Source organism: Salvelinus sp. IW2-2015, linkage group LG24, assembly GCF_002910315.2.
Source record: "Salvelinus sp. IW2-2015 linkage group LG24, ASM291031v2, whole genome shotgun sequence".
Lineage (NCBI taxonomy): Eukaryota > Metazoa > Chordata > Actinopteri > Salmoniformes > Salmonidae > Salvelinus > Salvelinus sp. IW2-2015.
Window position 1 is genome coordinate 9,390,694 of NC_036864.1, and position 9,100 is coordinate 9,399,793.

Here is a 9,100-nt window from a genome sequence, read left to right on the forward strand (position 1 = left end):
ACCTTAATAGGGTCTGAGGTAACCCCGTTTCAGGCGAGACTGATGGCCTCTAGTGGGTTGCTGTCACCATCACCTCCATAAATCCTGACACTTAGCCTCTCGTCGCTGTACTCCCCCATTCTTCTCTCACCCCTATCCCTCACTACACTACTCCCCCAGTCCACTACACTCAGAGCAAAATGTCACAAACCCCTATTACAAGGTCAGGAAATGGAGAATGAAAGGGGGCACACCACTATGAGTTAGTTAGACAATATTTCACCTGCAGGGTTTGTGTCAACTATAATGGGGGCATGTAACTGTACACTAAAGCACAGAAAGGTTAAACAATGATGAATAAGACACATCTTGCTTTAATTGATGGGGAGAACTGGAATGTAAATCCATCTAGAGTTTGAAGGTCTGAAGACAAATTTTTTTTCCTGTATCTTAGTCTAATTAACAGTAGATTAGTTGGGTAGACAGTACAGTGGTAGTCACTATTCTTGTATTTGTGTCTGCATAGCAAGATGTCTTCTCCTCTGGGTTATAAACATAAAATCCTCTGGGACCCTGTCCTAATCCACCATTATCAGTGTGAAATGCAATGGGATGGGAGTAGTCAGTAGTGTGGCTTTGAGGCTATGGTGAGACAGCATCTTTTTCGAAGCCGTCAAGGGACTGATTCATGGCCTTGGCCGTCGCCTCAGCCATTAATGCTTTTTTTAATGGGGTGGGGGTATTAGCTAACACCATCCATGGCGGCTTAGGCAGTCTGGCTGGTTCAGCCGCCATCGTTTTGTGTGGAATTAGTCACAGTGGAGACTGCATTGGAGACAAGGGAGTTTAAGACCGTAGCCTCCATGGTGAAAATAAACCAGTGTGAGAGAAAGAGAAAGCCGGCTGTGGGCGTTGTTTCCTTTCTTTATGGTTCCTTCAGGTTTTCACCTGTGCTGACATGGCTGGGAGTTTACAATTGTCCCGAAAGAGTTACAAGCAACCTGGCAGAAATTCCAGACTTTTTTCTTCAAATAGTTTTTACGGGAAGGGTGGTGTGGGGGGCTTAGTTATTGTGGAACATTTGTCAGACAGCCAGTTGCCTAGGCAGGGCCAACTAGTGATTTATTACAACATCTGCAAGATGAAAAATGCTTCTATCTGCTTTTAATCATATGAGCCCCTATGGTTCGATGGGAGAGCCAAAGGAGAGCTTTTTAGAGGCGGAGAGGGTGGGATTCACTGATGGTTAACTTAAAGAGACGTTCCAGAACTTTGGCGACTATGTAAGTATTTYTTMAACCTCACAATTTGGGCTTGATTTGTCCATTTTTAGTTCATACATGCATCATCTATGAGCATTATTACTGGCTTACAGTGGCACGTCAATCAAGGTAGGTGGGGCAAAAACAAAAAATAATAATTGAGTTAATAAAACCGMATACAAACACGGTCTCAGCAACTTTCTGTGCCAACGGAAAATACAGAGCATAGGGGTTGGTAATGTTCTTTAGTTGCACCGTGATTGGCTCAGTGTTCTGTCACTCATGGGGACACTACATCACCGCAAAATCTACGGGTAGAGCTCGAAATTCAAGCCCTTTGGGTGCTGCCATAAACTTACATTAGAAGTGCCCATCCAAGAAGCCTCAAGGTCATTGGCCACAGATAAAATGACGTCAAATCAAGTTATATCTACCTTAGCTTTGATTGGACTGAGCATGTCAACATCATACTTTCAAAATCTTAGCTAGCAAGCTAGACAAGCAGTCATCATCATGCATCAAGCCGGCAATCTACTGGCAAATCCTTTTCAATCCTTGTCATATGAAGAGAAATTATAGATAAAACGTATCGGTTCTCATCGGCCATTGGACATAAACATTACACAACAAGTTGGAAATCGCAAATTCAACAATGAGTGCCAAGGCGCCACTGCAGCCCCGGGTTCGATCCCAGCTTGTGTCACAGCCGGCCGTGACCGGGRGACCCATGGGACGGCGCACAATTGGTCCAGCGTCGTCCGGGTTAGGGGAGGGTTTGGCCGGCCGGGATGTTCTTGTCTCATCGTGCTCTAGCGACTCCTTGTGGCGGGCTGGTCGGTTGACTTTGGTCGTCAGTTCGACAGTGTTTCCTCCGACACATTTGTGCCGCTGGCTTCCGGGTTAAGCGAGCAGTGTGTCAAGAAGCAGTACGGCTTGGCTCTCGGCCTTCTCCGAGTCCATAAGGGAGTTGCAGTGATGAGACAAAATCGTAACTACCAATTGGATATCACGAAAAAGGGGKTTATGCCATGAGCCATAAAAGTTTGAATACATTGGCTGTCAATCAAGCATGACTTCTGCCATGTTCAAAACAACTGGAAACTCAGATCTAGGAAATCTCAGATTTCAGTGAGTTCAAAATACGGAAAATAATGTTGAACGGTCATCCAACTCTGAATTCCAAGTCGGGATTTCAGGCCTCTTTCTAGAGCCCACAAAAAGGACCGTCGTGCCACCTTCCTGTTCAAGTGAGCACAGCACAACAAGGTGAGGGCAATAATGTCTTGTATGCTGCTGCATAATTGATCAAATCAAATTGTATTTGTCATATGTGCCGAATACAACAGGTGTACCTTACCGTGAAATGCTTACTTACAAGCCCTTAACCAACAATGCAGTTTTAGGAAAATATAGTTAASAAAATATTTACTAAATAAACTAAAGTAAAAAATGCTATAAAAAACGTTACACAATAACATAACAATAATGAGGATATATACAGGGGGTACCGAGTTAATGTGCGGCTTTCAGGTTAGTCGAGGTAATTTGTACATGTAGGTCGGAGTAAAGTGACTATACATACATAATAAACAGCGAGTAGCAGCAGTGTAAAAACAAAGGGGAGTTTTGGACCTAGACTTGGTGCCCCGGTACCGCTTGCGGTGCGGTAGCAGAGAGAACAGTCAAAGTCTTTGGTCAGGAGGTAACTTTCACTGGCCACACTACTCCAGTGTTACCAGTCAACTCTCAAGACGCTACAGCTAGCTCCCCGCTTGTGGAAGATCTAAACATTCTATCATGCGGTTAATGACAATCAGCCAAAACAAAGAACGTCCTTCAGGCAAAACCAGCAGTGGGTTTGAGTTACTTGAGAAGGGTAAACTGTGACTGCATGAACAAACTTGCAAACAAAGGGGTGGTACTGTTTTTTAGAAATGACATGATGCGTGGAAGAAGCAAGCGCTCACCATTTTGTTTTCCCCCAGAAGTTGCATCAACCAAAGATTTGTGAACTAGTCGTCTAGAAGGGCTTGAAAGAATATCCACAAGAAAGAAATCTCCACTGACCAGTGAATGTAAGTCTCACCATGTTCAGAAGCAGATAAAGGAAAACATGTTTTTTAAGAGAATCATTATGAATAATTCTAATTATTCATGTCAGTGAATAAACATGATTTTCTCTATGCACGGTCTGAAAACTTCTCACCGACAGAGTTTGAAAGCAGAACATAGGGATGTGGAGGTAGGTAGTAAGAGTTAGACTCCATTCCCCCAGCAGATTTTCTGAGCTTCACAACAAAAGAATACAATTTCAGCGAGCCGCCCGTGGCCATTTAATATCATAAACATCTGTATCCATGTCGCCACATCTGGCAACAATGAAGACAAATTAGATACGAATTTCAGAGTGTCTGGCAATGAGATAAGGCTCTGGCATGCTAAATTCATTTTCTGGGCTTATTCACAGGGTTGGGGAGTCCAATGCTGGCCTAAGGAACTGATCCAAGATCAGTGTTTGATTGCTCCCAGTAAACTGGTGTGGGTCAATGTGTGGGGCTCAGAAGCTGATCCAGGACCAGGGGTTGGGGGGGACTCACTAACCCTTACTGTCAGTCATTGATAGTCTGAGGAATAGTCGACTTCCTGTCTCGTTTCTCTGGAGCCGAAATCAAAGAGGGGAAATTATTCTGCAATCTGGCCAGTGTTTTCTTTTTTCCCCCGGCTGGAAACGTGAAGGTTCTCGCTGCCTGCAGTCTCTGCAGGAGTTTACTGGCTCTAAATCATTTCTTTTTTTCTCTCAAGTAAACCTTTTAAAGCCCCCTCAGCCCCTTGTTATGGCACAAATTGTTTCTCGATTGCAGTTGTTTTCGAAACTTTCCCAGAGGAATAAATAAACAATTTTGGCCTCACCCAAATGTGTGGAGGTCAATTACATCCACACAGGTAATTGCTACATGCATAGTAGTTTGGTGTRTAGTTATAGTAATACATAGTAATAGTTAAGTGCAAAACTATGTCTGCTAGTGAGAAGTCTCATCTGAACAACAATGTGGGGAAATCAGCAAGGTATAATCTTAACCTAAAGAAACCCTTGGTGATAGTTCATGAACTATGATTTTTTATTTACATGGGCAGCTAACTAACTCAGTAATGGGAACAACATATACATTTCCTAGATCCTTGAAAAAGACGAGTGGAAGTTTGGTTTTACTGACTAATAACATGAACTTCAGCATTCTTTGTGTTCATCAAACAACAATTATCTAGCCATAAATTCACTACACTGTTTAAATTCAGAAAGGTTTGAAGTGAATGCTTGCAGGCTTTGGTAATTCTCCAAGTTGATCAAACATCACATCTTTCTGCACCACCTCATCTGTATYGGGTCATGTTTGTTAGACCCCACAAGYTTCYCTAAACCAATGGGAAGYCTTSKGTTTGAGGACTAGCTTCAGCAGCTGTCTTCCAGGTGTTWAAATGTGTGTGGTTCTGGTTCCACCATCTTGTGCTTWTCCCAAGTTCCTCAAAGAGCTGGCAAGACTTCCAACAGATTGTTTCATTCCTTYACACTRGGGTGAATGYATACTCCCCAATAAGCACTCAGTGAATAACAAGGTKTGTCGCTGAGGCTCAAGGACATGGATGGGTTTTCAAACAAACCRCTCTGAATATGATTCCATAAAACAAAAGGTTTAAACAAAACATTTGAATACATCTAGAAAATGTGTTAYAACTCAATGAGGTCTTTATAAGCTYTTGTAATATATTCCACATTGGARGATTGGCAGATGAAGTGGAMGGCTGAATTGAATCCCCTTAGTAAGGYRTCTTTCTATAAGCCMACCTCAAAATACYGGCACCAYCATCCSMWCTCAGTGAATCAGCCATTTTATACACACATCTCCARTGTGGCAGTGAGAGAGCCCGCAAGACACTTTCCAAGKGCAAGTTTCGACAGCTAGCGGACAAGMACACCTTTTTCCTCCAYGTTGAAAAGGAGAGGCCTGAAAAAACAAACCCAAGATGTGAAAAAGCCAGAAGGGGACAGRCTTGGGGAGTGACTCATCTGGTGAAAAGCTTCCATRTGCTGGATACAGCAAGAGCAGCAACCCCCACCCTCCTTCCCTCCTTCCCAGAGACRAAGGCCCAAAGAGGGGAGAGGGGARCCCTGTGACTGGCTGGTTGGGAGAGAGCAGGACCAGACCAGAYGGCCAGCTCCAACAGTTCCAGAGACCTCATGTGACTGTTCCTTTCCTTGACATGTCTGCCCTAATTTGGCCTTCCATCGATTGTCTCCAGGGTACTGAGTCTACACTGAGCCAAAGACTGAAGAAGCTAGCCCTGAACTTCCCACACACACAGACAAATGCCAAACGTACACGCACACACACACACGTTCCCAGCGTACACTTGTTGGATTCTATTTGGACAGCATGGTGTGGGGCCTCATGGCAGGCGCAAGCCGTCCTTGGAGGTCTGTGGTTCGGCTCGGAAAAGCCATATCAACCCCCCCTTCTCATTCCCGGCAGGGCTTCAGCAATACTCTCTTATACCTCTACTCTCTTTGTCCTCCATTACAGAACAGTAGTGTCTGTGCATGGTACAGCCATTTAAAGATTGGAAAGAGTCACAGTACTTTTAATGTACGTAGCAGCACATGTTATGGTGTTTTATTATGTATAGGTATGTGCAAAGGGGTGCTTAACTCAAAGCAAAACAAATGCTAGAATAACTGAACAGGCATGTTCGGTCGCACAACACAAAATACTAATTTACAGGAAAAAGTACAGCAAAAATAATGGATTCTAYTTTTACACTTAATTTACAAAATATAATAAACTTTGTATAAAAACGTATATATATTCAATATCTATCTTCAATTGAAGATGTTTCCCATTTTTCTTTCTTAAAAAAAGAACAGTCCTCACTGTTAATATCTCCTCATATAATTTTTCRGCATTTTGTAGGCACAATGCATTATCCTTTTACATTCAAGCGTTGCACATTTGCAGTGTCCATCATTGAGAAAGTGTCCATTCACTGAGGTAGTATTTTTTTGGGTCATCCTCATTGTGAAGAAAAACTCAAAGGAATGTCAGTTTGTTTGAACGCACATATTCAGCTATGTGCTCGCTCGACCTTGCTGACTAGTAGCAGTCCTGTTGAGATCATATGGTTGTTCGTAGATATTATTGCCGCTCTTTTCCGAWTCCGATGTAGAATTCTTTGACTGGACGCTGTTCTTGTCTTCCTCGCGGTCCGAGTCTGTGTCCAGGGCTGCGTAGGGATTCTCGTGTAGCATCATGCTGTTGTGCAGGGCCAGTGGCGGTATGGTCCAAGTCCGGGATAGAATTCCTGTTCAGGCCTCCAGGGGCTTTCCCAAACGTTCCTGCGAGAGGGAAAGACGGAGGGAATACAGGGTAAGCCTGAGAAATTCACATGTTGTGCTAGTCGTCAAGAAAATGAATATTCAATAAATCACTTACTAATTGAGTGATTACATTGATGATTTAAAATGTGCTTGACTTGACCCAAATCCATACTTAGAAATTCCTCAGACTACCCATGAAAGTATTGGAGGAGGAGAGCCTTGTCTCCCGAGGTCGGCCGTACTCGCTTCCATCTCCCTCGTCCATGGAGGGGGGCCTCGCCCAGTAGGTGGTGTGGCCCGTGGAAGCTGCTGCGTTGGGCATCTGCATCAGCACACTGGGGCTCCCTGGTCAAAGGGTCCTGGAGGGCCCCCCACAGGATAGTAGTCTCTCCTCTTGGAGCTGGTCAGGCTGCCACTGTAGGAATCTATGCAGATGGGCCGTGGTCCATAGCACGCCTGTACGGGGGGGGGGGGGGGGGGGGGATACAGTGAGCCATGGGAAATCAGATCAGCAACATGATTGTTATTGTTTAATTTAGGGTAAAATACTTCTTATGCTACAAAAAAAATATATTATCTGTTGCACCAACCTGTGAAAGCCTCTGAGGGTTCTCGGTGTTACATGTTGCCTCTCCTGAGGAGAGAGCTGATGGGTCCTTGGTAATGGCAGAGCAGGGGATCTATGGCCGCCTCCATGTCCGCTTCACTTCCCGTGTCCAGCTGACACAGACCTGTATGAGTCACATGACATATTAGTAACGCATTGGTACTTGCCTCAAATGACTTACACTATTCCAATATGTATTCAGGTGAAACAATACATATAGAAAAATGCTCAGAGTACAGTTGACTGATATAATGCACATATTCATGACATAAAAGTCCCCATGCATTTCCAATGAAAGAGCTGCTCTCCTACCATTCATGTCTTTAGGCTGCATGTAGAATCCACTCATGGAGGAAGCCATGAACTGGTGGTTGCCACTGCCACTCTCTGAGGGGACATAGCCATCTTGTCTGTCGGCCAGYGTGCCCTGAGAGGACAGGTAGCTGGGGATGTCTGCAGGCAGGTTGGTCTCGTCTGCAGGGAAAACACCAGGGAGGGAAAATTCACAGAAATGTTTTCATAGAGAAATACAATAATAATAATCTGTTCAAGGCAATGGTCTGTCACTGATTMATTTCAAAGCATTCGTAAAAGGTGTGGTTTTAACAACATGCCAGCCAAAGTATGTGGAGCTGGAGCCCAAAACTCAAGCTCCCCCAAAAATGTAATTTTATGTTTGTAGAAGGAGGCAACATGGGCATGCAAGTACTGAACTCTTCAAAACCAATCCCGTGCTAACTAAATAAAATGGCACCCTCTCCTCACCTGTGTTGGTGACGCTGCAGTCCTCGTTGCGCCGACGCGTATGGTAGATGATGACCACCCAGACCAGCGAGGTGCCCACCACGCAGCACACCACCGCGATGATGACGATGCCCACCGTKGTCCAGCCATCCTCGTCCGAGCCTACACCTCCCGAGGCGCCCACCCCCACGTCACAGTTAGGGTTGGGCAGTACGGCTAGGCGCACGTTGCCCCGCTGGGTGCCCAGCGTGTTGGACATCTCGCATGTGTACTTCCCGGCATCGCCCTCCGCTGCGTCCACGATTATGAGCAGCTGGTTGCCGGCGGCGAAAAAGTGACGCTCTGTGACCACAAGGGGGCTGTCGTCTTTGGTCCAGTTGAGCCTGGGGGAAGGGCTGCCGCCGGCGATRCACTGGAGGACCGCAGTCTCCCCTTTGGCCACGGTGCGGTCCATGAGAGGGCGCAGGAAGGAGGGCGTTTCTGGAGGAGAATGGGGTAAGGGGGAGTGTTAGCTGCCTTACAGTCTCAAAACGCCTGATTTATATGTCGATTTGTGGGGGAAAACACTCATGGAATACCATAAAATAAAACTGATCTGTGTCAAAATGAAGCGGCGCCCACATATAAATGCAAAGATCTTTGACAGCTGGTGAAAATAGAAAGAATAATTCCCACCTAGCACAGTTAGCGTAGCGTTAGCTGATATGGCTCCGGCGGTGTTCTGGGCGGTGCAGCTGTACAACCCGATGTCCTCTGTCTTCACATCCACGATGAAGAACACATCGTCCTCAGGCATCACGTGCATACGTAAAATGTACATTCGTCTACATGTGTTGTAGAAAGGAAGGGCAACATGGGTCATGCAAGTACTGAACTCCTCAAAACCAATCCGTCTAACATGAAATAAAAATGGCACCCTCTCTCAACCTGTGTTGGTGACGCTTGCAGTCCTCGTTGCGCCGACGCGCGTATGGTAGATCGGATGACCACCCAGACCAAGGAGGTGCCCACCACGCAGCACACCACCGGCGATGATGACGAGGCCCACCGTGGTCCAGCCGTCGAGCTACACCTCCCGAGGCGCCCACCCCACGTCACAGTTAGGGTTTGGGCAAGTGACGAAAGCCTAGAGCACCA

The 9,100-nt window shown here is 45.6% G+C and overlaps 1 pseudogene; it reads right to left on the bottom strand.

Moving 5' to 3' along the window:
• Nucleotides 1–7,185: 7,185 nt before the first annotated feature.
• Nucleotides 7,186–9,100, bottom strand: part of LOC111951367 (leucine-rich repeats and immunoglobulin-like domains protein 3) — a 47,196-nt pseudogene continuing 45,281 nt past the window's right edge.